Source organism: Pungitius pungitius, unplaced genomic scaffold, assembly GCF_949316345.1.
Source record: "Pungitius pungitius unplaced genomic scaffold, fPunPun2.1 scaffold_28, whole genome shotgun sequence".
Taxonomy (NCBI): Eukaryota; Metazoa; Chordata; class Actinopteri; order Perciformes; family Gasterosteidae; genus Pungitius; species Pungitius pungitius.
Window position 1 is genome coordinate 329614 of NW_026909895.1, and position 22619 is coordinate 352232.

The following is a 22619-nucleotide window of genomic DNA, read 5'->3' on the forward strand; positions in this document are numbered from 1 at the left end:
TTGTACACCTGTTTTAACGTTGGATATGAAAGGAAATTAGACAATATTATCCAAAATGATTCCGTTTCATGATTGCTAAATTAGTGTTGGTCAACATTTACGATTGGCATACTGTTGTTTGTAATTTAGCCGTTGAAATACAGGTGCTAACCCAACATGTTAGAATTGCCAGTGAAGAAAAGTAAAGTTACCTTCAGGCTTTAGGAATCTCTCTTGCCAATGCTAAGAACTGCTTCAATTTTAGAAAAAGAAACTTCTGATTATCTTTGACACGTTTTAAAGGATTAGGAAAAAGATGAAAAGCAGCTTACGGCCATACCTCTCTGGTTCCGCCCGATCTCGTCTGATCTCGGAAGCTAAGCAGAGCAGGGCCTGGTTAGTACCTGGATGGAAGACCGCCTGGGAATCCCAGGTGCCGTAAGCTTTTTAACTTTTCTCTCTGAAAGCCGCCCAGCGCCGTAGATTGTACACCTACACAATTGTAAAAAAAAATTCACATTGTAGAAGAGATGCAATAGGAAGAAGATGAAAGGTGGCTTACGTCCATACCATCGTCAGGCCATTTGAGGTGGCGGGGACTGCAATGGCCATTCACCGATTGGCTGGGACTCCTGGGCGGGTCTTCTCTAGTCCATCCAATTTTCGGCATGGGATGTCACAGCCTTCTTTGCATACCCTTATTTAACCCACACAAAGATGCCAACGGCTGGCGTGTCATAATTCATTGACGCATTATAAAGGATTAGGAAAAAGATAAAAAGCAGCTTACGGCCATACCTCTCTGGTTCCGCCCGATCTCGTCTGATCTCGGAAGCTAAGCAGAGCGGGGCCTGGTTAGTACCTGGATGGAAGACCGCCTGGGAATCCCAGGTGCCGTAAGCTTTTTCACTTCTCTCACCGAAAGCCGCCGAGCGCCGCAGATTGTACACCTACAAATTACAAAAAGTATATCACATTGTTGAAGAGATGCATGTTTAGTGTTGTTTTAACGTTGGATATGAAAGGCAATTAGACAATATTATCCAAAATGATTCCGTTTCATGGTTGCTAAATTAGTGTTGATCAACATTTAACAATTGGCATACTTTTGTTTGTAATTTAGCCGTTGAAATACAGGTGCTAACCCAACATGTTAGAATTGCCAGTGAAGAAAAGTAAAGTTACCTTCAGGCTTTAGGAACCTCTCTTGCCAATGCTAAGAACTGCTTCAATTTTAGAAAAAGAAACTTCTGATTATCTTTGACACGTTTTAAAGGATTAGGAAAAAGATGAAAAGCAGCTTACGTCCATACCTCTCTGGTTCCGCCCGATCTCGTCTGTTCTCGGAAGCTAAGCAGAGCAGGGCCTGGTTAGTACCTGGATGGAAGACCGCCTGGGAATCCCAGGTGCCGTAAGCTTTTTCACTTCTCTCTCCGAAAGCCGCCGAGCGCCGCAGATTGTACACCTGTTTTAACGTTGGATATGAAAGGAAATTAGACAATATTATCCAAAATGATTCCGTTTCATGATTGCTAAATTAGTGTTGGTCAACATTTACGATTGGCATACTGTTGTTTGTAATTTAGCCGTTGAAATACAGGTGCTAACCCAACATGTTAGAATTGCCAGTGAAGAAAAGTAAAGTTACCTTCAGGCTTTAGGAACCTCTCTTGCCAATGCTAAGAACTGCTTCAATTTTAGAAAAAGAAACTTCTGATTATCTTTGACACGTTTTAAAGGATTAGGAAAAAGATGAAAAGCAGCTTACGTCCATACCTCTCTGGTTCCGCCCGATCTCGTCTGTTCTCGGAAGCTAAGCAGAGCAGGGCCTGGTTAGTACCTGGATGGAAGACCGCCTGGGAATCCCAGGTGCCGTAAGCTTTTTCACTTCTCTCTCCGAAAGCCGCCGAGCGCCGCAGATTGTACACCTGTTTTAACGTTGGATATGAAAGGAAATTAGACAATATTATCCAAAATGATTCCGTTTCATGATTGCTAAATTAGTGTTGGTCAACATTTACGATTGGCATACTGTTGTTTGTAATTTAGCCGTTGAAATACAGGTGCTAACCCAACATGTTAGAATTGCCAGTGAAGAAAAGTAAAGTTACCTTCAGGCTTTAGGAATCTCTCTTGCCAATGCTAAGAACTGCTTCAATTTTAGAAAAAGAAACTTCTGATTATCTTTGACACGTTTTAAAGGATTAGGAAAAAGATGAAAAGCAGCTTACGGCCATACCTCTCTGGTTCCGCCCGATCTCGTCTGATCTCGGAAGCTAAGCAGAGCAGGGCCTGGTTAGTACCTGGATGGAAGACCGCCTGGGAATCCCAGGTGCCGTAAGCTTTTTAACTTCTCTCTCTGAAAGCCGCCCAGCGCCGTAGATTGTACACCTACACAATTGTAAAAAAAAATTCACATTGTAGAAGAGATGCAATAGGAAGAAGATGAAAGGTGGCTTACGTCCATACCATCGTCAGGCCATTTGAGGTGGCGGGGACTGCAATGGCCATTCACCGATTGGCTGGGACTCCTGGGCGGGTCTTCTCTAGTCCATCCAATTTTCGGCATGGGATGTCACAGCCTTCTTTGCATACCCTTATTTAACCCACACAAAGATGCCAACGGCTGGCGTGTCATAATTCATTGACGCATTATAAAGGATTAGGAAAAAGATAAAAAGCAGCTTACGGCCATACCTCTCTGGTTCCGCCCGATCTCGTCTGATCTCGGAAGCTAAGCAGAGCAGGGCCTGGTTAGTACCTGGATGGAAGACCGCCTGGGAATCCCAGGTGCCGTAAGCTTTTTCACTTCTCTCTCCGAAAGCCGCCCACCGCCGCAGATTGTACACCTTCACAATTGTAAAAAGTATTTCACATTGTAGAAGAGATGCAATAGGAAGAAGATGAAAGGTGGCTTACGTCCATACCATCGTCAGGCCATTTGAGGTGGCGGGGACTGCAATGGCCATCCACCGATTGGCTGGGACTCCTGGGCGGGTCTTCTCTAGTCCATCCAATTTTCGCCATAGGATGTCACAGCCTTCTTTGCATACCCTTATTTAACCCACACAAAGATGCCAACGGCAGGCGTGACATAATTTTTTGACGCATTATAAAGGATTAGGAAAAAGATAAAAAGCAGCTTACGGCCATACCTCTCTGGTTCCGCCCGATCTCGTCTGATCTCGGAAGCTAAGCAGAGCAGGGCCTGGTTAGTACCTGGATGGAAGACCGCCTGGGAATCCCAGGTGCCGTAAGCTTTTTCACTTCTCTCTCTGAAAGCCGCCCAGCGCCGTAGCTTGTACACCTACACAATTGTAAAAAGTTTATCACATTGTAGAAGAGATGCAATAGGAAGAAGATGAAAGGTGGCTTACGTCCATACCATCGTCAGGCCATTTGAGGTGGCGGGGACTGCAATGGCCATTCACCGATTGGCTGGGACTCCTGGGCGGGTCTTCTCTAGTCCATCCAATTTTCGGCATGGGATGTCACAGCCTTCTTTGCATACCCTTATTTAACCCACACAAAGATGCCAACGGCAGGCGTGTCATAATTCATTGACGCATTATAAAGGATTAGGAAAAAGATAAAAAGCAGCTTACGGCCATACCTCTCTGGTTCCGCCCGATCTCGTCTGATCTCGGAAGCTAAGCAGAGCAGGGCCTGGTTAGTACCTGGATGGAAGACCGCCTGGGAACACCTACAAATTACAAAAAGTATATCACATTGTTGAAGAGATGCATGTTTAGTGTTGTTTTAACGTTGGATATGAAAGGAAATTAGACAATATTATCCAAAATGATTCCGTTTCATGATTGCTAAATTGGTGTTGATCAACATTTTACGATTGGCATACTATTGTTTGTAATTTAGCCGTTGAAATACAGGTGCTAACCAAACATGTTAGATTTACCAGTGAAGAAAAGTAAAGTTACCTTCAGGTTTTAGGAACCTCTCTTGCCAATGCTAAGAACTGCTTCAATTTTAGAAAAAGAAACTTCTGATTATCTTTGACACGTTTTAAAGGATTAGGAAAAAGATAAAAAGCAGCTTACAGCCATACCTCTCTGGTTCCGCCCGATCTCGTCTGATCTCGGAAGCTAAGCAGAGCGGGGCCTGGTTAGTACCTGGATGGAAGACCGCCTGGGAATCCCAGGTGCCGTAAGCTTTTTCACTTCTCTCACCGAAAGCCGCCGAGCGCCGCAGATTGTACACCTACAAATTACAAAAAGTATATCACATTGTTGAAGAGATGCATGTTTAGTGTTGTTTTAACGTTGGATATGAAAGGCAATTAGACAATATTATCCAAAATGATTCCGTTTCATGGTTGCTAAATTAGTGTTGATCAACATTTAACAATTGGCATACTTTTGTTTGTAATTTAGCCGTTGAAATACAGGTGCTAACCCAACATGTTAGAATTGCCAGTGAAGAAAAGTAAAGTTACCTTCAGGTTTTAGAAACCTCTCTTGCCAATCCTAAGAACTGCTTCAATTTTAGAAAAAGAAACTCTTCTGATTATCTTTGACGCATTATAAAGGATTAGGAAAAAGATAAAAAGCAGCTTACGGCCATACCTCTCTGGTTCCGCCCGATCTCGTCTGATCTCGGAAGCTAAGCAGAGCAGGGCCTGGTTAGTACCTGGATGGAAGACCGCCTGGGAATCCCAGGTGCCGTAAGCTTTTTCACTTCTCTCTCTGAAAGCCGCCCAGCGCCGTAGCTTGTACACCTACACAATTGTAAAAAGTTTATCACATTGTAGAAGAGATGCAATAGGAAGAAGATGAAAGGTGGCTTACGTCCATACCATCGTCAGGCCATTTGAGGTGGCGGGGACTGCAATGGCCATTCACCGATTGGCTGGGACTCCTGGGCGGGTCTTCTCTAGTCCATCCAATTTTCGGCATGGGATGTCACAGCCTTCTTTGCATACCCTTATTTAACCCACACAAAGATGCCAACGGCAGGCGTGTCATAATTCATTGACGCATTATAAAGGATTAGGAAAAAGATAAAAAGCAGCTTACGGCCATACCTCTCTGGTTCCGCCCGATCTCGTCTGATCTCGGAAGCTAAGCAGAGCAGGGCCTGGTTAGTACCTGGATGGAAGACCGCCTGGGAATCCCAGGTGCCGTAAGCTTTTTCACTTCTCTCTCCGAAAGCCGCCGAGCGCCGCAGATTGTACACCTGTTTTAACGTTGGATATGAAAGGAAATTAGACAATATTATCCAAAATGATTCCGTTTCATGATTGCTAAATTAGTGTTGGTCAACATTTACGATTGGCATACTGTTGTTTGTAATTTAGCCGTTGAAATACAGGTGCTAACCCAACATGTTAGAATTGCCAGTGAAGAAAAGTAAAGTTACCTTCAGGCTTTAGGAACCTCTCTTGCCAATGCTAAGAACTGCTTCAATTTTAGAAAAAGAAACTTCTGATTATCTTTGACACGTTTTAAAGGATTAGGAAAAAGATGAAAAGCAGCTTACGTCCATACCTCTCTGGTTCCGCCCGATCTCGTCTGTTCTCGGAAGCTAAGCAGAGCAGGGCCTGGTTAGTACCTGGATGGAAGACCGCCTGGGAATCCCAGGTGCCGTAAGCTTTTTCACTTCTCTCTCTGAAAGCCGCCCAGCGCCGTAAATTGTACACCTACACAATTGTAAAAAAAAATTCACATTGTAGAAGAGATGCAATAGGAAGAAGATGAAAGGTGGCTTACGTCCGTACCATCGTCAGGCCATTTGAGGTGGCGGGGACTGCAATGGCCATTCACCGATTGGCTGGGACCCCTGGGCGGGTCTTCTCTAGTCCATCCAATTTTCGGCATGGGATGTCACAGCCTTCTTTGCATACCCTTATTTAACCCACACAAAGATGCCAACGGCAGGCGTGTCATAATTCATTGACGCATTATAAAGGATTAGGAAAAAGATAAAAAGCAGCTTACGGCCATACCTCTCTGGTTCCGCCCGATCTCGTCTGATCTCGGAAGCTAAGCAGAGCAGGGCCTGGTTAGTACCTGGATGGAAGACCGCCTGGGAATCTCAGGTGCCGTAAGCTTTTTCACTTCTCTCTCCGAAAGCCGCCGAGCGCCGCAGATTGTACACCTGTTTTAACGTTGGATATGAAAGGAAATTAGACAATATTATCCAAAATGATTCCGTTTCATGATTGCTAAATTAGTGTTGATCAACATTTAACAATTGGCATACTTTTGTTTGTAATTTAGCCGTTGAAATACAGGTGCTAACCAAACATGTTAGATTTACCAGTGAAGAAAAGTAAAGTTCCCTTTAGGTTTTAGGAACCTCTCTTGCCAATGCTAAGAACTGCTTCAATTTTAGAAAAAGAAACTTCTGATTATCTTTGACACGTTTTAAAGGATTAGGAAAAAGATGAAAAGCAGCTTACGGCCATACCTCTCTGGTTCCGCCCGATCTCGTCTGATCTCGGAAGCTAAGCAGAGCAGGGCCTGGTTAGTACCTGGATGGAAGACCGCCTGGGAATCCCAGGTGCCGTAAGCTTTTTAACTTCTCTCTCTGAAAGCCGCCCAGCGCCGTAGATTGTACACCTACACAATTGTAAAAAAAAATTCACATTGTAGAAGAGATGCAATAGGAAGAAGATGAAAGGTGGCTTACGTCCATACCATCGTCAGGCCATTTGAGGTGGCGGGGACTGCAATGGCCATTCACCGATTGGCTGGGACTCCTGGGCGGGTCTTCTCTAGTCCATCCAATTTTCGGCATGGGATGTCACAGCCTTCTTTGCATACCCTTATTTAACCCACACAAAGATGCCAACGGCAGGCGTGTCATAATTCATTGACGCATTATAAAGGATTAGGAAAAAGATAAAAAGCAGCTTACGGCCATACCTCTCTGGTTCCGCCCGATCTCGTCTGATCTCGGAAGCTAAGCAGAGCAGGGCCTGGTTAGTACCTGGATGGAAGACCGCCTGGGAATCCCAGGTGCCGTAAGCTTTTTCACTTCTCTCTCCGAAAGCCGCCGAGCGCCGCAGATTGTACACCTGTTTTAACGTTGGATATGAAAGGAAATTAGACAATATTATCCAAAATGATTCCGTTTCATGATTGCTAAATTAGTGTTGGTCAACATTTACGATTGGCATACTGTTGTTTGTAATTTAGCCGTTGAAATACAGGTGCTAACCCAACATGTTAGAATTGCCAGTGAAGAAAAGTAAAGTTACCTTCAGGCTTTAGGAACCTCTCTTGCCAATGCTAAGAACTGCTTCAATTTTAGAAAAAGAAACTTCTGATTATCTTTGACACGTTTTAAAGGATTAGGAAAAAGATGAAAAGCAGCTTACGTCCATACCTCTCTGGTTCCGCCCGATCTCGTCTGATCTCGGAAGCTAAGCAGAGCAGGGCCTGGTTAGTACCTGGATGGAAGACCGCCTGGGAATCCCAGGTGCCGTAAGCTTTTTCACTTCTCTCTCTGAAAGCCGCCCAGCGCCGTAGATTGTACACCTACACAATTGTAAAAAAAAATTCACATTGTAGAAGAGATGCAATAGGAAGAAGATGAAAGGTGGCTTACGTCCATACCATCGTCAGGCCATTTGAGGTGGCGGGGACTGCAATGGCCATTCACCGATTTGCTGGGACTCCTGGGCGGGTCTTCTCTAGTCCATCCAATTTTCGGCATGGGATGTCACAGCCTTCTTTGCATACCCTTATTTAACCCACACAAAGATGCCAACGGCAGGCGTGTCATAATTCATTGACGCATTATAAAGGATTAGGAAAAAGATAAAAAGCAGCTTACGGCCATACCTCTCTGGTTCCGCCCGATCTCGTCTGATCTCGGAAGCTAAGCAGAGCAGGGCCTGGTTAGTACCTGGATGGAAGACCGCCTGGGAATCCCAGGTGCCGTAAGCTTTTTCACTTCTCTCTCCGAAAGCCGCCGAGCGCCGCAGATTGTACACCTGTTTTAACGTTGGATATGAAAGGAAATTAGACAATATTATCCAAAATGATTCCGTTTCATGATTGCTAAATTAGTGTTGGTCAACATTTACGATTGGCATACTGTTGTTTGTAATTTAGCCGTTGAAATACAGGTGCTAACCCAACATGTTAGAATTGCCAGTGAAGAAAAGTAAAGTTACCTTCAGGCTTTAGGAACCTCTCTTGCCAATGCTAAGAACTGCTTCAATTTTAGAAAAAGAAACTTCTGATTATCTTTGACACGTTTTAAAGGATTAGGAAAAAGATGAAAAGCAGCTTACGGCCATACCTCTCTGGTTCCGCCCGATCTCGTCTGATCTCGGAAGCTAAGCAGAGCAGGGCCTGGTTAGTACCTGGATGGAAGACCGCCTGGGAATCCCAGGTGCCGTAAGCTTTTTAACTTCTCTCTCTGAAAGCCGCCCAGCGCCGTAGATTGTACACCTACACAATTGTAAAAAAAAATTCACATTGTAGAAGAGATGCAATAGGAAGAAGATGAAAGGTGGCTTACGTCCATACCATCGTCAGGCCATTTGAGGTGGCGGGGACTGCAATGGCCATTCACCGATTGGCTGGGACTCCTGGGCGGGTGTTCTCTAGTCCATCCAATTTTCGGCATGGGATGTCACAGCCTTCTTTGCATACCCTTATTTAACCCACACAAAGATGCCAACGGCTGGCGTGTCATAATTCATTGACGCATTATAAAGGATTAGGAAAAAGATAAAAAGCAGCTTACGGCCATACCTCTCTGGTTCCGCCCGATCTCGTCTGATCTCGGAAGCTAAGCAGAGCAGGGCCTGGTTAGTACCTGGATGGAAGACCGCCTGGGAATCCCAGGTGCCGTAAGCTTTTTCACTTCTCTCTCCGAAAGCCGCCCACCGCCGCAGATTGTACACCTTCACAATTGTAAAAAGTATTTCACATTGTAGAAGAGATGCAATAGGAAGAAGATGAAAGGTGGCTTACGTCCATACCATCGTCAGGCCATTTGAGGTGGCGGGGACTGCAATGGCCATCCACCGATTGGCTGGGACTCCTGGGCGGGTCTTCTCTAGTCCATCCAATTTTCGCCATAGGATGTCACAGCCTTCTTTGCATACCCTTATTTAACCCACACAAAGATGCCAACGGCAGGCGTGACATAATTTTTTGACGCATTATAAAGGATTAGGAAAAAGATAAAAAGCAGCTTACGGCCATACCTCTCTGGTTCCGCCCGATCTCGTCTGATCTCGGAAGCTAAGCAGAGCAGGGCCTGGTTAGTACCTGGATGGAAGACCGCCTGGGAATCCCAGGTGCCGTAAGCTTTTTCACTTCTCTCTCTGAAAGCCGCCCAGCGCCGTAGCTTGTACACCTACACAATTGTAAAAAGTTTATCACATTGTAGAAGAGATGCAATAGGAAGAAGATGAAAGGTGGCTTACGTCCATACCATCGTCAGGCCATTTGAGGTGGCGGGGACTGCAATGGCCATTCACCGATTGGCTGGGACTCCTGGGCGGGTCTTCTCTAGTCCATCCAATTTTCGGCATGGGATGTCACAGCCTTCTTTGCATACCCTTATTTAACCCACACAAAGATGCCAACGGCAGGCGTGTCATAATTCATTGACGCATTATAAAGGATTAGGAAAAAGATAAAAAGCAGCTTACGGCCATACCTCTCTGGTTCCGCCCGATCTCGTCTGATCTCGGAAGCTAAGCAGAGCAGGGCCTGGTTAGTACCTGGATGGAAGACCGCCTGGGAACACCTACAAATTACAAAAAGTATATCACATTGTTGAAGAGATGCATGTTTAGTGTTGTTTTAACGTTGGATATGAAAGGAAATTAGACAATATTATCCAAAATGATTCCGTTTCATGATTGCTAAATTGGTGTTGATCAACATTTTACGATTGGCATACTATTGTTTGTAATTTAGCCGTTGAAATACAGGTGCTAACCAAACATGTTAGATTTACCAGTGAAGAAAAGTAAAGTTACCTTCAGGTTTTAGGAACCTCTCTTGCCAATGCTAAGAACTGCTTCAATTTTAGAAAAAGAAACTTCTGATTATCTTTGACACGTTTTAAAGGATTAGGAAAAAGATAAAAAGCAGCTTACAGCCATACCTCTCTGGTTCCGCCCGATCTCGTCTGATCTCGGAAGCTAAGCAGAGCGGGGCCTGGTTAGTACCTGGATGGAAGACCGCCTGGGAATCCCAGGTGCCGTAAGCTTTTTCACTTCTCTCACCGAAAGCCGCCGAGCGCCGCAGATTGTACACCTACAAATTACAAAAAGTATATCACATTGTTGAAGAGATGCATGTTTAGTGTTGTTTTAACGTTGGATATGAAAGGCAATTAGACAATATTATCCAAAATGATTCCGTTTCATGGTTGCTAAATTAGTGTTGATCAACATTTAACAATTGGCATACTTTTGTTTGTAATTTAGCCGTTGAAATACAGGTGCTAACCCAACATGTTAGAATTGCCAGTGAAGAAAAGTAAAGTTACCTTCAGGTTTTAGAAACCTCTCTTGCCAATCCTAAGAACTGCTTCAATTTTAGAAAAAGAAACTCTTCTGATTATCTTTGACGCATTATAAAGGATTAGGAAAAAGATAAAAAGCAGCTTACGGCCATACCTCTCTGGTTCCGCCCGATCTCGTCTGATCTCGGAAGCTAAGCAGAGCAGGGCCTGGTTAGTACCTGGATGGAAGACCGCCTGGGAATCCCAGGTGCCGTAAGCTTTTTCACTTCTCTCTCTGAAAGCCGCCCAGCGCCGTAGCTTGTACACCTACACAATTGTAAAAAGTTTATCACATTGTAGAAGAGATGCAATAGGAAGAAGATGAAAGGTGGCTTACGTCCATACCATCGTCAGGCCATTTGAGGTGGCGGGGACTGCAATGGCCATTCACCGATTGGCTGGGACTCCTGGGCGGGTCTTCTCTAGTCCATCCAATTTTCGGCATGGGATGTCACAGCCTTCTTTGCATACCCTTATTTAACCCACACAAAGATGCCAACGGCAGGCGTGTCATAATTCATTGACGCATTATAAAGGATTAGGAAAAAGATAAAAAGCAGCTTACGGCCATACCTCTCTGGTTCCGCCCGATCTCGTCTGATCTCGGAAGCTAAGCAGAGCAGGGCCTGGTTAGTACCTGGATGGAAGACCGCCTGGGAATCCCAGGTGCCGTAAGCTTTTTCACTTCTCTCTCCGAAAGCCGCCGAGCGCCGCAGATTGTACACCTGTTTTAACGTTGGATATGAAAGGAAATTAGACAATATTATCCAAAATGATTCCGTTTCATGATTGCTAAATTAGTGTTGGTCAACATTTACGATTGGCATACTGTTGTTTGTAATTTAGCCGTTGAAATACAGGTGCTAACCCAACATGTTAGAATTGCCAGTGAAGAAAAGTAAAGTTACCTTCAGGCTTTAGGAACCTCTCTTGCCAATGCTAAGAACTGCTTCAATTTTAGAAAAAGAAACTTCTGATTATCTTTGACACGTTTTAAAGGATTAGGAAAAAGATGAAAAGCAGCTTACGTCCATACCTCTCTGGTTCCGCCCGATCTCGTCTGTTCTCGGAAGCTAAGCAGAGCAGGGCCTGGTTAGTACCTGGATGGAAGACCGCCTGGGAATCCCAGGTGCCGTAAGCTTTTTCACTTCTCTCTCTGAAAGCCGCCCAGCGCCGTAAATTGTACACCTACACAATTGTAAAAAAAAATTCACATTGTAGAAGAGATGCAATAGGAAGAAGATGAAAGGTGGCTTACGTCCGTACCATCGTCAGGCCATTTGAGGTGGCGGGGACTGCAATGGCCATTCACCGATTGGCTGGGACCCCTGGGCGGGTCTTCTCTAGTCCATCCAATTTTCGGCATGGGATGTCACAGCCTTCTTTGCATACCCTTATTTAACCCACACAAAGATGCCAACGGCAGGCGTGTCATAATTCATTGACGCATTATAAAGGATTAGGAAAAAGATAAAAAGCAGCTTACGGCCATACCTCTCTGGTTCCGCCCGATCTCGTCTGATCTCGGAAGCTAAGCAGAGCAGGGCCTGGTTAGTACCTGGATGGAAGACCGCCTGGGAATCTCAGGTGCCGTAAGCTTTTTCACTTCTCTCTCCGAAAGCCGCCGAGCGCCGCAGATTGTACACCTGTTTTAACGTTGGATATGAAAGGAAATTAGACAATATTATCCAAAATGATTCCGTTTCATGATTGCTAAATTAGTGTTGATCAACATTTAACAATTGGCATACTTTTGTTTGTAATTTAGCCGTTGAAATACAGGTGCTAACCAAACATGTTAGATTTACCAGTGAAGAAAAGTAAAGTTCCCTTTAGGTTTTAGGAACCTCTCTTGCCAATGCTAAGAACTGCTTCAATTTTAGAAAAAGAAACTTCTGATTATCTTTGACACGTTTTAAAGGATTAGGAAAAAGATGAAAAGCAGCTTACGGCCATACCTCTCTGGTTCCGCCCGATCTCGTCTGATCTCGGAAGCTAAGCAGAGCAGGGCCTGGTTAGTACCTGGATGGAAGACCGCCTGGGAATCCCAGGTGCCGTAAGCTTTTTAACTTCTCTCTCTGAAAGCCGCCCAGCGCCGTAGATTGTACACCTACACAATTGTAAAAAAAAATTCACATTGTAGAAGAGATGCAATAGGAAGAAGATGAAAGGTGGCTTACGTCCATACCATCGTCAGGCCATTTGAGGTGGCGGGGACTGCAATGGCCATTCACCGATTGGCTGGGACTCCTGGGCGGGTCTTCTCTAGTCCATCCAATTTTCGGCATGGGATGTCACAGCCTTCTTTGCATACCCTTATTTAACCCACACAAAGATGCCAACGGCAGGCGTGTCATAATTCATTGACGCATTATAAAGGATTAGGAAAAAGATAAAAAGCAGCTTACGGCCATACCTCTCTGGTTCCGCCCGATCTCGTCTGATCTCGGAAGCTAAGCAGAGCAGGGCCTGGTTAGTACCTGGATGGAAGACCGCCTGGGAATCCCAGGTGCCGTAAGCTTTTTCACTTCTCTCTCCGAAAGCCGCCGAGCGCCGCAGATTGTACACCTGTTTTAACGTTGGATATGAAAGGAAATTAGACAATATTATCCAAAATGATTCCGTTTCATGATTGCTAAATTAGTGTTGGTCAACATTTACGATTGGCATACTGTTGTTTGTAATTTAGCCGTTGAAATACAGGTGCTAACCCAACATGTTAGAATTGCCAGTGAAGAAAAGTAAAGTTACCTTCAGGCTTTAGGAACCTCTCTTGCCAATGCTAAGAACTGCTTCAATTTTAGAAAAAGAAACTTCTGATTATCTTTGACACGTTTTAAAGGATTAGGAAAAAGATGAAAAGCAGCTTACGTCCATACCTCTCTGGTTCCGCCCGATCTCGTCTGATCTCGGAAGCTAAGCAGAGCAGGGCCTGGTTAGTACCTGGATGGAAGACCGCCTGGGAATCCCAGGTGCCGTAAGCTTTTTCACTTCTCTCTCTGAAAGCCGCCCAGCGCCGTAGATTGTACACCTACACAATTGTAAAAAAAAATTCACATTGTAGAAGAGATGCAATAGGAAGAAGATGAAAGGTGGCTTACGTCCATACCATCGTCAGGCCATTTGAGGTGGCGGGGACTGCAATGGCCATTCACCGATTTGCTGGGACTCCTGGGCGGGTCTTCTCTAGTCCATCCAATTTTCGGCATGGGATGTCACAGCCTTCTTTGCATACCCTTATTTAACCCACACAAAGATGCCAACGGCAGGCGTGTCATAATTCATTGACGCATTATAAAGGATTAGGAAAAAGATAAAAAGCAGCTTACGGCCATACCTCTCTGGTTCCGCCCGATCTCGTCTGATCTCGGAAGCTAAGCAGAGCAGGGCCTGGTTAGTACCTGGATGGAAGACCGCCTGGGAATCCCAGGTGCCGTAAGCTTTTTCACTTCTCTCTCCGAAAGCCGCCGAGCGCCGCAGATTGTACACCTGTTTTAACGTTGGATATGAAAGGAAATTAGACAATATTATCCAAAATGATTCCGTTTCATGATTGCTAAATTAGTGTTGGTCAACATTTACGATTGGCATACTGTTGTTTGTAATTTAGCCGTTGAAATACAGGTGCTAACCCAACATGTTAGAATTGCCAGTGAAGAAAAGTAAAGTTACCTTCAGGCTTTAGGAACCTCTCTTGCCAATGCTAAGAACTGCTTCAATTTTAGAAAAAGAAACTTCTGATTATCTTTGACACGTTTTAAAGGATTAGGAAAAAGATGAAAAGCAGCTTACGGCCATACCTCTCTGGTTCCGCCCGATCTCGTCTGATCTCGGAAGCTAAGCAGAGCAGGGCCTGGTTAGTACCTGGATGGAAGACCGCCTGGGAATCCCAGGTGCCGTAAGCTTTTTAACTTCTCTCTCTGAAAGCCGCCCAGCGCCGTAGATTGTACACCTACACAATTGTAAAAAAAAATTCACATTGTAGAAGAGATGCAATAGGAAGAAGATGAAAGGTGGCTTACGTCCATACCATCGTCAGGCCATTTGAGGTGGCGGGGACTGCAATGGCCATTCACCGATTGGCTGGGACTCCTGGGCGGGTGTTCTCTAGTCCATCCAATTTTCGGCATGGGATGTCACAGCCTTCTTTGCATACCCTTATTTAACCCACACAAAGATGCCAACGGCAGGCGTGTCATAATTCATTGACGCATTATAAAGGATTAGGAAAAAGATAAAAAGCAGCTTACGGCCATACCTCTCTGGTTCCGCCCGATCTCGTCTGATCTCGGAAGCTAAGCAGAGCAGGGCCTGGTTAGTACCTGGATGGAAGACCGCCTGGGAATCCCAGGTGCCGTAAGCTTTTTCACTTCTCTCTCCGAAAGCCGCCGAGCGCCGCAGATTGTACACCTGTTTTAACGTTGGATATGAAAGGAAATTAGACAATATTATCCAAAATGATTCCGTTTCATGATTGCTAAATTAGTGTTGGTCAACATTTACGATTGGCATACTGTTGTTTGTAATTTAGCCGTTGAAATACAGGTGCTAACCCAACATGTTAGAATTGCCAGTGAAGAAAAGTAAAGTTACCTTCAGGCTTTAGGAACCTCTCTTGCCAATGCTAAGAACTGCTTCAATTTTAGAAAAAGAAACTTCTGATTATCTTTGACACGTTTTAAAGGATTAGGAAAAAGATGAAAAGCAGCTTACGTCCATACCTCTCTGGTTCCGCCCGATCTCGTCTGTTCTCGGAAGCTAAGCAGAGCAGGGCCTGGTTAGTACCTGGATGGAAGACCGCCTGGGAATCCCAGGTGCCGTAAGCTTTTTCACTTCTCTCACCGAAAGCCGCCGAGCGCCGCAGATTGTACACCTACAAATTACAAAAAGTATATCACATTGTTGAAGAGATGCATGTTTAGTGTTGTTTTAACGTTGGATATGAAAGGCAATTAGACAATATTATCCAAAATGATTCCGTTTCATGGTTGCTAAATTAGTGTTGATCAACATTTAACAATTGGCATACTTTTGTTTGTAATTTAGCCGTTGAAATACAGGTGCTAACCCAACATGTTAGAATTGCCAGTGAAGAAAAGTAAAGTTACCTTCAGGCTTTAGAAACCTCTCTTGCCAATCCTAAGAACTGCTTCAATTTTAGAAAAAGAAACTCTTCTGATTATCTTTGACGCATTATAAAGGATTAGGAAAAAGATAAAAAGCAGCTTACGGCCATACCTCTCTGGTTCCGCCCGATCTCGTCTGATCTCGGAAGCTAAGCAGAGCAGGGCCTGGTTAGTACCTGGATGGAAGACCGCCTGGGAATCCCAGGTGCCGTAAGCTTTTTCACTTCTCTCTGAAAGCTGCAGAGCGCCGCAGATTGTACACCTACAAATTACAAAAAGTATATCACATTGTTGAAGAGATGCATGTTTAGTGTTGTTTTAACGTTGGATATGAAAGGAAATTAGACAATATTATCCAAAATGATTCCGTTTCATGATTGCTAAATTGGTGTTGATCAACATTTTACGATTGGCATACTATTGTTTGTAATTTAGCCGTTGAAATACAGGTGCTAACCAAACATGTTAGATTTACCAGTAAAGAAAAGTAAAGTTACCTTCAGGTTTTAGGAACCTCTCTTGCCAATGCTAAGAACTGCTTCAATTTTAGAAAAAGAAACTTCTGATTATCTTTGACACGTTTTAAAGGATTAGGAAAAAGATAAAAAGCAGCTTACAGCCATACCTCTCTGGTTCCGCCCGATCTCGTCTGATCTCGGAAGCTAAGCAGAGCGGGGCCTGGTTAGTACCTGGATGGAAGACCGCCTGGGAATCCCAGGTGCCGTAAGCTTTTTCACTTCTCTCACCGAAAGCCGCCGAGCGCCGCAGATTGTACACCTACAAATTACAAAAAGTATATCACATTGTTGAAGAGATGCATGTTTAGTGTTGTTTTAACGTTGGATATGAAAGGCAATTAGACAATATTATCCAAAATGATTCCGTTTCATGGTTGCTAAATTAGTGTTGATCAACATTTAACAATTGGCATACTTTTGTTTGTAATTTAGCCGTTGAAATACAGGTGCTAACCCAACATGTTAGAATTGCCAGTGAAGAAAAGTAAAGTTACCTTCAGGTTTTAGAAACCTCTCTTGCCAATGCTAAGAACTGCTTCAATTTTAGAAAAAGAAACTTCTGATTATCTTTGACACGTTTTAAAGGATTAGGAAAAAGATGAAAAGCAGCTTACGGCCATACCTCTCTGGTTCCGCCCGATCTCGTCTGATCTCGGAAGCTAAGCAGAGCAGGGCCTGGTTAGTACCTGGATGGAAGACCGCCTGGGAATCCCAGGTGCCGTAAGCTTTTTAACTTCTCTCTCTGAAAGCCGCCCAGCGCCGTAGATTGTACACCTACACAATTGTAAAAAAAAATTCACATTGTAGAAGAGATGCAATAGGAAGAAGATGAAAGGTGGCTTACGTCCATACCATCGTCAGGCCATTTGAGGTGGCGGGGACTGCAATGGCCATTCACCGATTGGCTGGGACTCCTGGGCGGGTCTTCTCTAGTCCATCCAATTTTCGGCATGGGATGTCACAGCCTTCTTTGCATACCCTTATTTAACCCACACAAAGATGCCAACGGCAGGCGTGTCATAATTCATTGACGCATTATAAAGGATTAGGAAAAAGATAAAAAGCAGCTTACGGCCATACCTCTCTGGTTCCGCCCGATCTCGTCTGATCTCGGAAGCTAAGCAGAGCAGGGCCTGGTTAGTACCTGGATGGAAGACCGCCTGGGAATCCCAGGTGCCGTAAGCTTTTTCACTTCTCTCTCCGAAAGCCGCCGAGCGCCGCAGATTGTACACCTGTTTTAACGTTGGATATGAAAGGAAATTAGACAATATTATCCAAAATGATTCCGTTTCATGATTGCTAAATTAGTGTTGGTCAACATTTACCATTGGCATACTGTTGTTTGTAATTTAGCCGTTGAAATACAGGTGCTAACCCAACATGTTAGAATTGCCAGTGAAGAAAAGTAAAGTTACCTTCAGGCTTTAGGAACCTCTCTTGCCAATGCTAAGAACTGCTTCAATTTTAGAAAAAGAAACTTCTGATTATCTTTGACACGTTTTAAAGGATTAGGAAAAAGATGAAAAGCAGCTTACGGCCATACCTCTCTGGTTCCGCCCGATCTCGTCTGATCTCGGAAGCTAAGCAGAGCAGGGCCTGGTTAGTACCTGGATGGAAGACCGCCTGGGAATCCCAGGTGCCGTAAGCTTTTTAACTTCTCTCTCTGAAAGCCGCCCAGCGCCGTAGATTGTACACCTACACAATTGTAAAAAAAAATTCACATTGTAGAAGAGATGCAATAGGAAGAAGATGAAAGGTGGCTTACGTCCATACCATCGTCAGGCCATTTGAGGTGGCGGGGACTGCAATGGCCATTCACCGATTGGCTGGGACTCCTGGGCGGGTCTTCTCTAGTCCATCCAATTTTCGGCATGGGATGTCACAGCCTTCTTTGCATACCCTTATTTAACCCACACAAAGATGCCAACGGCAGGCGTGTCATAATTCATTGACGCATTATAAAGGATTAGGAAAAAGATAAAAAGCAGCTTACGGCCATACCTCTCTGGTTCCGCCCGATCTCGTCTGATCTCGGAAGCTAAGCAGAGCAGGGCCTGGTTAGTACCTGGATGGAAGACCGCCTGGGAATCCCAGGTGCCGTAAGCTTTTTCACTTCTCTCTCCGAAAGCCGCCGAGCGCCGCAGATTGTACACCTGTTTTAACGTTGGATATGAAAGGAAATTAGACAATATTATCCAAAATGATTCCGTTTCATGATTGCTAAATTAGTGTTGGTCAACATTTACCATTGGCATACTGTTGTTTGTAATTTAGCCGTTGAAATACAGGTGCTAACCCAACATGTTAGAATTGCCAGTGAAGAAAAGTAAAGTTACCTTCAGGCTTTAGGAACCTCTCTTGCCAATGCTAAGAACTGCTTCAATTTTAGAAAAAGAAACTTCTGATTATCTTTGACACGTTTTAAAGGATTAGGAAAAAGATGAAAAGCAGCTTACGGCCATACCTCTCTGGTTCCGCCCGATCTCGTCTGATCTCGGAAGCTAAGCAGAGCAGGGCCTGGTTAGTACCTGGATGGAAGACCGCCTGGGAATCCCAGGTGCCGTAAGCTTTTTAACTTCTCTCTCTGAAAGCCGCCCAGCGCCGTAGATTGTACACCTACACAATTGTAAAAAAAAATTCACATTGTAGAAGAGATGCAATAGGAAGAAGATGAAAGGTGGCTTACGTCCATACCATCGTCAGGCCATTTGAGGTGGCGGGGACTGCAATGGCCATTCACCGATTGGCTGGGACTCCTGGGCGGGTGTTCTCTAGTCCATCCAATTTTCGGCATGGGATGTCACAGCCTTCTTTGCATACCCTTATTTAACCCACACAAAGATGCCAACGGCAGGCGTGTCATAATTCATTGACGCATTATAAAGGATTAGGAAAAAGATAAAAAGCAGCTTACGGCCATACCTCTCTGGTTCCGCCCGATCTCGTCTGATCTCGGAAGCTAAGCAGAGCAGGGCCTGGTTAGTACCTGGATGGAAGACCGCCTGGGAATCCCAGGTGCCGTAAGCTTTTTCACTTCTCTCTCCGAAAGCCGCCGAGCGCCGCAGATTGTACACCTGTTTTAACGTTGGATATGAAAGGAAATTAGACAATATTATCCAAAATGATTCCGTTTCATGATTGCTAAATTAGTGTTGGTCAACATTTACCATTGGCATACTGTTGTTTGTAATTTAGCCGTTGAAATACAGGTGCTAACCCAACATGTTAGAATTGCCAGTGAAGAAAAGTAAAGTTACCTTCAGGCTTTAGGAACCTCTCTTGCCAATGCTAAGAACTGCTTCAATTTTAGAAAAAGAAACTTCTGATTATCTTTGACACGTTTTAAAGGATTAGGAAAAAGATGAAAAGCAGCTTACGTCCATACCTCTCTGGTTCCGCCCAATCTCGTCTGATCTCGGAAGCTAAGCAGAGCAGGGCCTGGTTAGTACCTGGATGGAAGACCGCCTGGGAATCCCAGGTGCCGTAAGCTTTTTCACTTCTCTCTCTGAAAGCCGCCCAGCGCCGTAGATTGTACACCTACACAATTGTAAAAAAAAATTCACATTGTAGAAGAGATGCAATAGGAAGAAGATGAAAGGTGGCTTACGTCCATACCATCGTCAGGCCATTTGAGGTGGCGGGGACTGCAATGGCCATTCACCGATTGGCTGGGACTCCTGGGCGGGTCTTCTCTAGTCCATCCAATTTTCGCCATAGGATGTCACAGCCTTCTTTGCATACCCTTATTTAACCCACACAAAGATGCCAACGGCAGGCGTGACATAATTTTTTGACGCATTATAAAGGATTAGGAAAAAGATAAAAAGCAGCTTACGGCCATACCTCTCTGGTTCCGCCCGATCTCGTCTGATCTCGGATGCTAAGCAGAGCAGGGCCTGGTTAGTACCTGGATGGAAGACCGCCTGGGAATCCCAGGTGCCGTAAGCTTTTTCACTTCTCTCACCGAAAGCCGCCGAGCGCCGCAGATTGTACACCTACAAATTACAAAAAGTATATCACATTGTTGAAGAGATGCATGTTTAGTGTTGTTTTAACGTTGGATATGAAAGGAAATTAGACAATATTATCCAAAATGATTCCGTTTCATGATTGCTAAATTAGTGTTGATCAACATTTTACGATTGGCATACTATTGTTTGTAATTTAGCCGTTGAAATACAGGTGCTAACCAAACATGTTAGATTTACCAGTGAAGAAAAGTAAAGTTCCCTTCAGGTTTTAGGAACCTCTCTTGCCAATGCTAAGAACTGCTTCAATTTTAGAAAAAGAAACTTCTGATTATCTTTGACACGTTTTAAAGGATTAGGAAAAAGATAAAAAGCAGCTTACAGCCATACCTCTCTGGTTCCGCCCGATCTCGTCTGATCTCGGAAGCTAAGCAGAGCGGGGCCTGGTTAGTACCTGGATGGAAGACCGCCTGGGAATCCCAGGTGCCGTAAGCTTTTTCACTTCTCTCACCGAAAGCCGCCGAGCGCCGCAGATTGTACACCTACAAATTACAAAAAGTATATCACATTGTTGAAGAGATGCATGTTTAGTGTTGTTTTAACGTTGGATATGAAAGGCAATTAGACAATATTATCCAAAATGATTCCGTTTCATGGTTGCTAAATTAGTGTTGATCAACATTTAACAATTGGCATACTTTTGTTTGTAATTTAGCCGTTGAAATACAGGTGCTAACCCAACATGTTAGAATTGCCAGTGAAGAAAAGTAAAGTTACCTTCAGGTTTTAGAAACCTCTCTTGCCAATGCTAAGAACTGCTTCAATTTTAGAAAAAGAAACTTCTGATTATCTTTGACACGTTTTAAAGGATTAGGAAAAAGATGAAAAGCAGCTTACGGCCATACCTCTCTGGTTCCGCCCGATCTCGTCTGATCTCGGAAGCTAAGCAGAGCAGGGCCTGGTTAGTACCTGGATGGAAGACCGCCTGGGAATCCCAGGTGCCGTAAGCTTTTTAACTTCTCTCTCTGAAAGCCGCCCAGCGCCGTAGATTGTACACCTACACAATTGTAAAAAAAAATTCACATTGTAGAAGAGATGCAATAGGAAGAAGATGAAAGGTGGCTTACGTCCATACCATCGTCAGGCCATTTGAGGTGGCGGGGACTGCAATGGCCATTCACCGATTGGCTGGGACTCCTGGGCGGGTCTTCTCTAGTCCATCCAATTTTCGCCATAGGATGTCACAGCCTTCTTTGCATACCCTTATTTAACCCACACAAAGATGCCAACGGCAGGCGTGACATAATTTTTTGACGCATTATAAAGGATTAGGAAAAAGATAAAAAGCAGCTTACGGCCATACCTCTCTGGTTCCGCCCGATCTCGTCTGATCTCGGATGCTAAGCAGAGCAGGGCCTGGTTAGTACCTGGATGGAAGACCGCCTGGGAATCCCAGGTGCCGTAAGCTTTTTCACTTCTCTCACCGAAAGCCGCCGAGCGCCGCAGATTGTACACCTACAAATTACAAAAAGTATATCACATTGTTGAAGAGATGCATGTTTAGTGTTGTTTTAACGTTGGATATGAAAGGAAATTAGACAATATTATCCAAAATGATTCCGTTTCATGATTGCTAAATTAGTGTTGATCAACATTTTACGATTGGCATACTATTGTTTGTAATTTAGCCGTTGAAATACAGGTGCTAACCAAACATGTTAGATTTACCAGTGAAGAAAAGTAAAGTTCCCTTCAGGTTTTAGGAACCTCTCTTGCCAATGCTAAGAACTGCTTCAATTTTAGAAAAAGAAACTTCTGATTATCTTTGACACGTTTTAAAGGATTAGGAAAAAGATAAAAAGCAGCTTACAGCCATACCTCTCTGGTTCCGCCCGATCTCGTCTGATCTCGGAAGCTAAGCAGAGCGGGGCCTGGTTAGTACCTGGATGGAAGACCGCCTGGGAATCCCAGGTGCCGTAAGCTTTTTCACTTCTCTCACCGAAAGCCGCCGAGCGCCGCAGATTGTACACCTACAAATTACAAAAAGTATATCACATTGTTGAAGAGATGCATGTTTAGTGTTGTTTTAACGTTGGATATGAAAGGCAATTAGACAATATTATCCAAAATGATTCCGTTTCATGGTTGCTAAATTAGTGTTGATCAACATTTAACAATTGGCATACTTTTGTTTGTAATTTAGCCGTTGAAATACAGGTGCTAACCCAACATGTTAGAATTGCCAGTGAAGAAAAGTAAAGTTACCTTCAGGTTTTAGAAACCTCTCTTGCCAATGCTAAGAACTGCTTCAATTTTAGAAAAAGAAACTTCTGATTATCTTTGACACGTTTTAAAGGATTAGGAAAAAGATGAAAAGCAGCTTACGGCCATACCTCTCTGGTTCCGCCCGATCTCGTCTGATCTCGGAAGCTAAGCAGAGCAGGGCCTGGTTAGTACCTGGATGGAAGACCGCCTGGGAATCCCAGGTGCCGTAAGCTTTTTAACTTCTCTCTCTGAAAGCCGCCCAGCGC

General features: G+C 44.3%; 46 non-coding genes across 46 annotated transcripts; all 46 read left to right on the forward strand.

Annotated features, from left to right (window-relative positions):
- The first annotated feature begins 305 nt into the window (after positions 1–305).
- LOC134122661 (5S ribosomal RNA) lies at positions 306–424 on the forward strand. The gene has a single exon (XR_009954183.1). It is a non-coding gene; the product is annotated as a 5S ribosomal RNA (ribosomal RNA).
- A 339-nt stretch (positions 425–763) lies between these two features.
- Positions 764–882, forward strand: LOC134121459 (5S ribosomal RNA). The gene has a single exon (XR_009953000.1). It is a non-coding gene; the product is annotated as a 5S ribosomal RNA (ribosomal RNA).
- Positions 883–1278: 396 nt separating this feature from the next.
- LOC134122171 (5S ribosomal RNA) lies at positions 1279–1397 on the forward strand. The gene has a single exon (XR_009953712.1). It is a non-coding gene; the product is annotated as a 5S ribosomal RNA (ribosomal RNA).
- Positions 1398–1741: 344 nt separating this feature from the next.
- Positions 1742–1860, forward strand: LOC134122172 (5S ribosomal RNA). The gene has a single exon (XR_009953713.1). It is a non-coding gene; the product is annotated as a 5S ribosomal RNA (ribosomal RNA).
- Positions 1861–2204: 344 nt separating this feature from the next.
- Positions 2205–2323, forward strand: LOC134122663 (5S ribosomal RNA). The gene has a single exon (XR_009954184.1). It is a non-coding gene; the product is annotated as a 5S ribosomal RNA (ribosomal RNA).
- Positions 2324–2662: 339 nt separating this feature from the next.
- On the forward strand, positions 2663–2781 carry LOC134122664 (5S ribosomal RNA). Its single transcript, XR_009954185.1, has one exon. It is a non-coding gene; the product is annotated as a 5S ribosomal RNA (ribosomal RNA).
- A 339-nt stretch (positions 2782–3120) lies between these two features.
- On the forward strand, positions 3121–3239 carry LOC134122665 (5S ribosomal RNA). Its single transcript, XR_009954186.1, has one exon. It is a non-coding gene; the product is annotated as a 5S ribosomal RNA (ribosomal RNA).
- Positions 3240–4031: 792 nt separating this feature from the next.
- On the forward strand, positions 4032–4150 carry LOC134122011 (5S ribosomal RNA). Its single transcript, XR_009953552.1, has one exon. It is a non-coding gene; the product is annotated as a 5S ribosomal RNA (ribosomal RNA).
- Positions 4151–4548: 398 nt separating this feature from the next.
- On the forward strand, positions 4549–4667 carry LOC134122667 (5S ribosomal RNA). Its single transcript, XR_009954188.1, has one exon. It is a non-coding gene; the product is annotated as a 5S ribosomal RNA (ribosomal RNA).
- A 339-nt stretch (positions 4668–5006) lies between these two features.
- On the forward strand, positions 5007–5125 carry LOC134122668 (5S ribosomal RNA). Its single transcript, XR_009954189.1, has one exon. It is a non-coding gene; the product is annotated as a 5S ribosomal RNA (ribosomal RNA).
- Positions 5126–5469: 344 nt separating this feature from the next.
- LOC134122173 (5S ribosomal RNA) lies at positions 5470–5588 on the forward strand. Its single transcript, XR_009953714.1, has one exon. It is a non-coding gene; the product is annotated as a 5S ribosomal RNA (ribosomal RNA).
- Positions 5589–5927: 339 nt separating this feature from the next.
- LOC134121474 (5S ribosomal RNA) lies at positions 5928–6046 on the forward strand. Its single transcript, XR_009953015.1, has one exon. It is a non-coding gene; the product is annotated as a 5S ribosomal RNA (ribosomal RNA).
- A 345-nt stretch (positions 6047–6391) lies between these two features.
- On the forward strand, positions 6392–6510 carry LOC134122669 (5S ribosomal RNA). Its single transcript, XR_009954190.1, has one exon. It is a non-coding gene; the product is annotated as a 5S ribosomal RNA (ribosomal RNA).
- Positions 6511–6849: 339 nt separating this feature from the next.
- LOC134122670 (5S ribosomal RNA) lies at positions 6850–6968 on the forward strand. Its single transcript, XR_009954191.1, has one exon. It is a non-coding gene; the product is annotated as a 5S ribosomal RNA (ribosomal RNA).
- A 344-nt stretch (positions 6969–7312) lies between these two features.
- Positions 7313–7431, forward strand: LOC134121693 (5S ribosomal RNA). Its single transcript, XR_009953234.1, has one exon. It is a non-coding gene; the product is annotated as a 5S ribosomal RNA (ribosomal RNA).
- A 339-nt stretch (positions 7432–7770) lies between these two features.
- Positions 7771–7889, forward strand: LOC134122671 (5S ribosomal RNA). Its single transcript, XR_009954192.1, has one exon. It is a non-coding gene; the product is annotated as a 5S ribosomal RNA (ribosomal RNA).
- Positions 7890–8233: 344 nt separating this feature from the next.
- Positions 8234–8352, forward strand: LOC134122672 (5S ribosomal RNA). Its single transcript, XR_009954193.1, has one exon. It is a non-coding gene; the product is annotated as a 5S ribosomal RNA (ribosomal RNA).
- Positions 8353–8691: 339 nt separating this feature from the next.
- On the forward strand, positions 8692–8810 carry LOC134122673 (5S ribosomal RNA). The gene has a single exon (XR_009954194.1). It is a non-coding gene; the product is annotated as a 5S ribosomal RNA (ribosomal RNA).
- Positions 8811–9149: 339 nt separating this feature from the next.
- On the forward strand, positions 9150–9268 carry LOC134122674 (5S ribosomal RNA). Its single transcript, XR_009954195.1, has one exon. It is a non-coding gene; the product is annotated as a 5S ribosomal RNA (ribosomal RNA).
- A 792-nt stretch (positions 9269–10060) lies between these two features.
- Positions 10061–10179, forward strand: LOC134122012 (5S ribosomal RNA). The gene has a single exon (XR_009953553.1). It is a non-coding gene; the product is annotated as a 5S ribosomal RNA (ribosomal RNA).
- Positions 10180–10577: 398 nt separating this feature from the next.
- Positions 10578–10696, forward strand: LOC134122675 (5S ribosomal RNA). The gene has a single exon (XR_009954196.1). It is a non-coding gene; the product is annotated as a 5S ribosomal RNA (ribosomal RNA).
- Positions 10697–11035: 339 nt separating this feature from the next.
- On the forward strand, positions 11036–11154 carry LOC134122676 (5S ribosomal RNA). The gene has a single exon (XR_009954197.1). It is a non-coding gene; the product is annotated as a 5S ribosomal RNA (ribosomal RNA).
- Positions 11155–11498: 344 nt separating this feature from the next.
- Positions 11499–11617, forward strand: LOC134122174 (5S ribosomal RNA). Its single transcript, XR_009953715.1, has one exon. It is a non-coding gene; the product is annotated as a 5S ribosomal RNA (ribosomal RNA).
- Positions 11618–11956: 339 nt separating this feature from the next.
- On the forward strand, positions 11957–12075 carry LOC134121475 (5S ribosomal RNA). Its single transcript, XR_009953016.1, has one exon. It is a non-coding gene; the product is annotated as a 5S ribosomal RNA (ribosomal RNA).
- Positions 12076–12420: 345 nt separating this feature from the next.
- LOC134122679 (5S ribosomal RNA) lies at positions 12421–12539 on the forward strand. Its single transcript, XR_009954199.1, has one exon. It is a non-coding gene; the product is annotated as a 5S ribosomal RNA (ribosomal RNA).
- A 339-nt stretch (positions 12540–12878) lies between these two features.
- LOC134122680 (5S ribosomal RNA) lies at positions 12879–12997 on the forward strand. The gene has a single exon (XR_009954200.1). It is a non-coding gene; the product is annotated as a 5S ribosomal RNA (ribosomal RNA).
- Positions 12998–13341: 344 nt separating this feature from the next.
- On the forward strand, positions 13342–13460 carry LOC134121694 (5S ribosomal RNA). Its single transcript, XR_009953235.1, has one exon. It is a non-coding gene; the product is annotated as a 5S ribosomal RNA (ribosomal RNA).
- A 339-nt stretch (positions 13461–13799) lies between these two features.
- On the forward strand, positions 13800–13918 carry LOC134122681 (5S ribosomal RNA). Its single transcript, XR_009954201.1, has one exon. It is a non-coding gene; the product is annotated as a 5S ribosomal RNA (ribosomal RNA).
- Positions 13919–14262: 344 nt separating this feature from the next.
- On the forward strand, positions 14263–14381 carry LOC134122682 (5S ribosomal RNA). Its single transcript, XR_009954202.1, has one exon. It is a non-coding gene; the product is annotated as a 5S ribosomal RNA (ribosomal RNA).
- A 339-nt stretch (positions 14382–14720) lies between these two features.
- LOC134122683 (5S ribosomal RNA) lies at positions 14721–14839 on the forward strand. The gene has a single exon (XR_009954203.1). It is a non-coding gene; the product is annotated as a 5S ribosomal RNA (ribosomal RNA).
- Positions 14840–15183: 344 nt separating this feature from the next.
- LOC134122175 (5S ribosomal RNA) lies at positions 15184–15302 on the forward strand. The gene has a single exon (XR_009953716.1). It is a non-coding gene; the product is annotated as a 5S ribosomal RNA (ribosomal RNA).
- A 398-nt stretch (positions 15303–15700) lies between these two features.
- On the forward strand, positions 15701–15819 carry LOC134122684 (5S ribosomal RNA). The gene has a single exon (XR_009954204.1). It is a non-coding gene; the product is annotated as a 5S ribosomal RNA (ribosomal RNA).
- Positions 15820–16213: 394 nt separating this feature from the next.
- LOC134122014 (5S ribosomal RNA) lies at positions 16214–16332 on the forward strand. The gene has a single exon (XR_009953555.1). It is a non-coding gene; the product is annotated as a 5S ribosomal RNA (ribosomal RNA).
- A 396-nt stretch (positions 16333–16728) lies between these two features.
- On the forward strand, positions 16729–16847 carry LOC134122685 (5S ribosomal RNA). The gene has a single exon (XR_009954205.1). It is a non-coding gene; the product is annotated as a 5S ribosomal RNA (ribosomal RNA).
- Positions 16848–17186: 339 nt separating this feature from the next.
- On the forward strand, positions 17187–17305 carry LOC134122686 (5S ribosomal RNA). The gene has a single exon (XR_009954206.1). It is a non-coding gene; the product is annotated as a 5S ribosomal RNA (ribosomal RNA).
- A 344-nt stretch (positions 17306–17649) lies between these two features.
- On the forward strand, positions 17650–17768 carry LOC134122687 (5S ribosomal RNA). The gene has a single exon (XR_009954207.1). It is a non-coding gene; the product is annotated as a 5S ribosomal RNA (ribosomal RNA).
- Positions 17769–18107: 339 nt separating this feature from the next.
- On the forward strand, positions 18108–18226 carry LOC134122688 (5S ribosomal RNA). Its single transcript, XR_009954208.1, has one exon. It is a non-coding gene; the product is annotated as a 5S ribosomal RNA (ribosomal RNA).
- Positions 18227–18570: 344 nt separating this feature from the next.
- On the forward strand, positions 18571–18689 carry LOC134122690 (5S ribosomal RNA). The gene has a single exon (XR_009954210.1). It is a non-coding gene; the product is annotated as a 5S ribosomal RNA (ribosomal RNA).
- Positions 18690–19028: 339 nt separating this feature from the next.
- Positions 19029–19147, forward strand: LOC134122691 (5S ribosomal RNA). Its single transcript, XR_009954211.1, has one exon. It is a non-coding gene; the product is annotated as a 5S ribosomal RNA (ribosomal RNA).
- A 344-nt stretch (positions 19148–19491) lies between these two features.
- LOC134122356 (5S ribosomal RNA) lies at positions 19492–19610 on the forward strand. The gene has a single exon (XR_009953896.1). It is a non-coding gene; the product is annotated as a 5S ribosomal RNA (ribosomal RNA).
- A 339-nt stretch (positions 19611–19949) lies between these two features.
- LOC134121569 (5S ribosomal RNA) lies at positions 19950–20068 on the forward strand. Its single transcript, XR_009953110.1, has one exon. It is a non-coding gene; the product is annotated as a 5S ribosomal RNA (ribosomal RNA).
- A 396-nt stretch (positions 20069–20464) lies between these two features.
- Positions 20465–20583, forward strand: LOC134122015 (5S ribosomal RNA). The gene has a single exon (XR_009953556.1). It is a non-coding gene; the product is annotated as a 5S ribosomal RNA (ribosomal RNA).
- Positions 20584–20979: 396 nt separating this feature from the next.
- LOC134122692 (5S ribosomal RNA) lies at positions 20980–21098 on the forward strand. The gene has a single exon (XR_009954212.1). It is a non-coding gene; the product is annotated as a 5S ribosomal RNA (ribosomal RNA).
- Positions 21099–21437: 339 nt separating this feature from the next.
- Positions 21438–21556, forward strand: LOC134121570 (5S ribosomal RNA). The gene has a single exon (XR_009953111.1). It is a non-coding gene; the product is annotated as a 5S ribosomal RNA (ribosomal RNA).
- A 396-nt stretch (positions 21557–21952) lies between these two features.
- Positions 21953–22071, forward strand: LOC134122016 (5S ribosomal RNA). The gene has a single exon (XR_009953557.1). It is a non-coding gene; the product is annotated as a 5S ribosomal RNA (ribosomal RNA).
- A 396-nt stretch (positions 22072–22467) lies between these two features.
- On the forward strand, positions 22468–22586 carry LOC134122693 (5S ribosomal RNA). Its single transcript, XR_009954213.1, has one exon. It is a non-coding gene; the product is annotated as a 5S ribosomal RNA (ribosomal RNA).
- Positions 22587–22619: the final 33 nt, after the last annotated feature.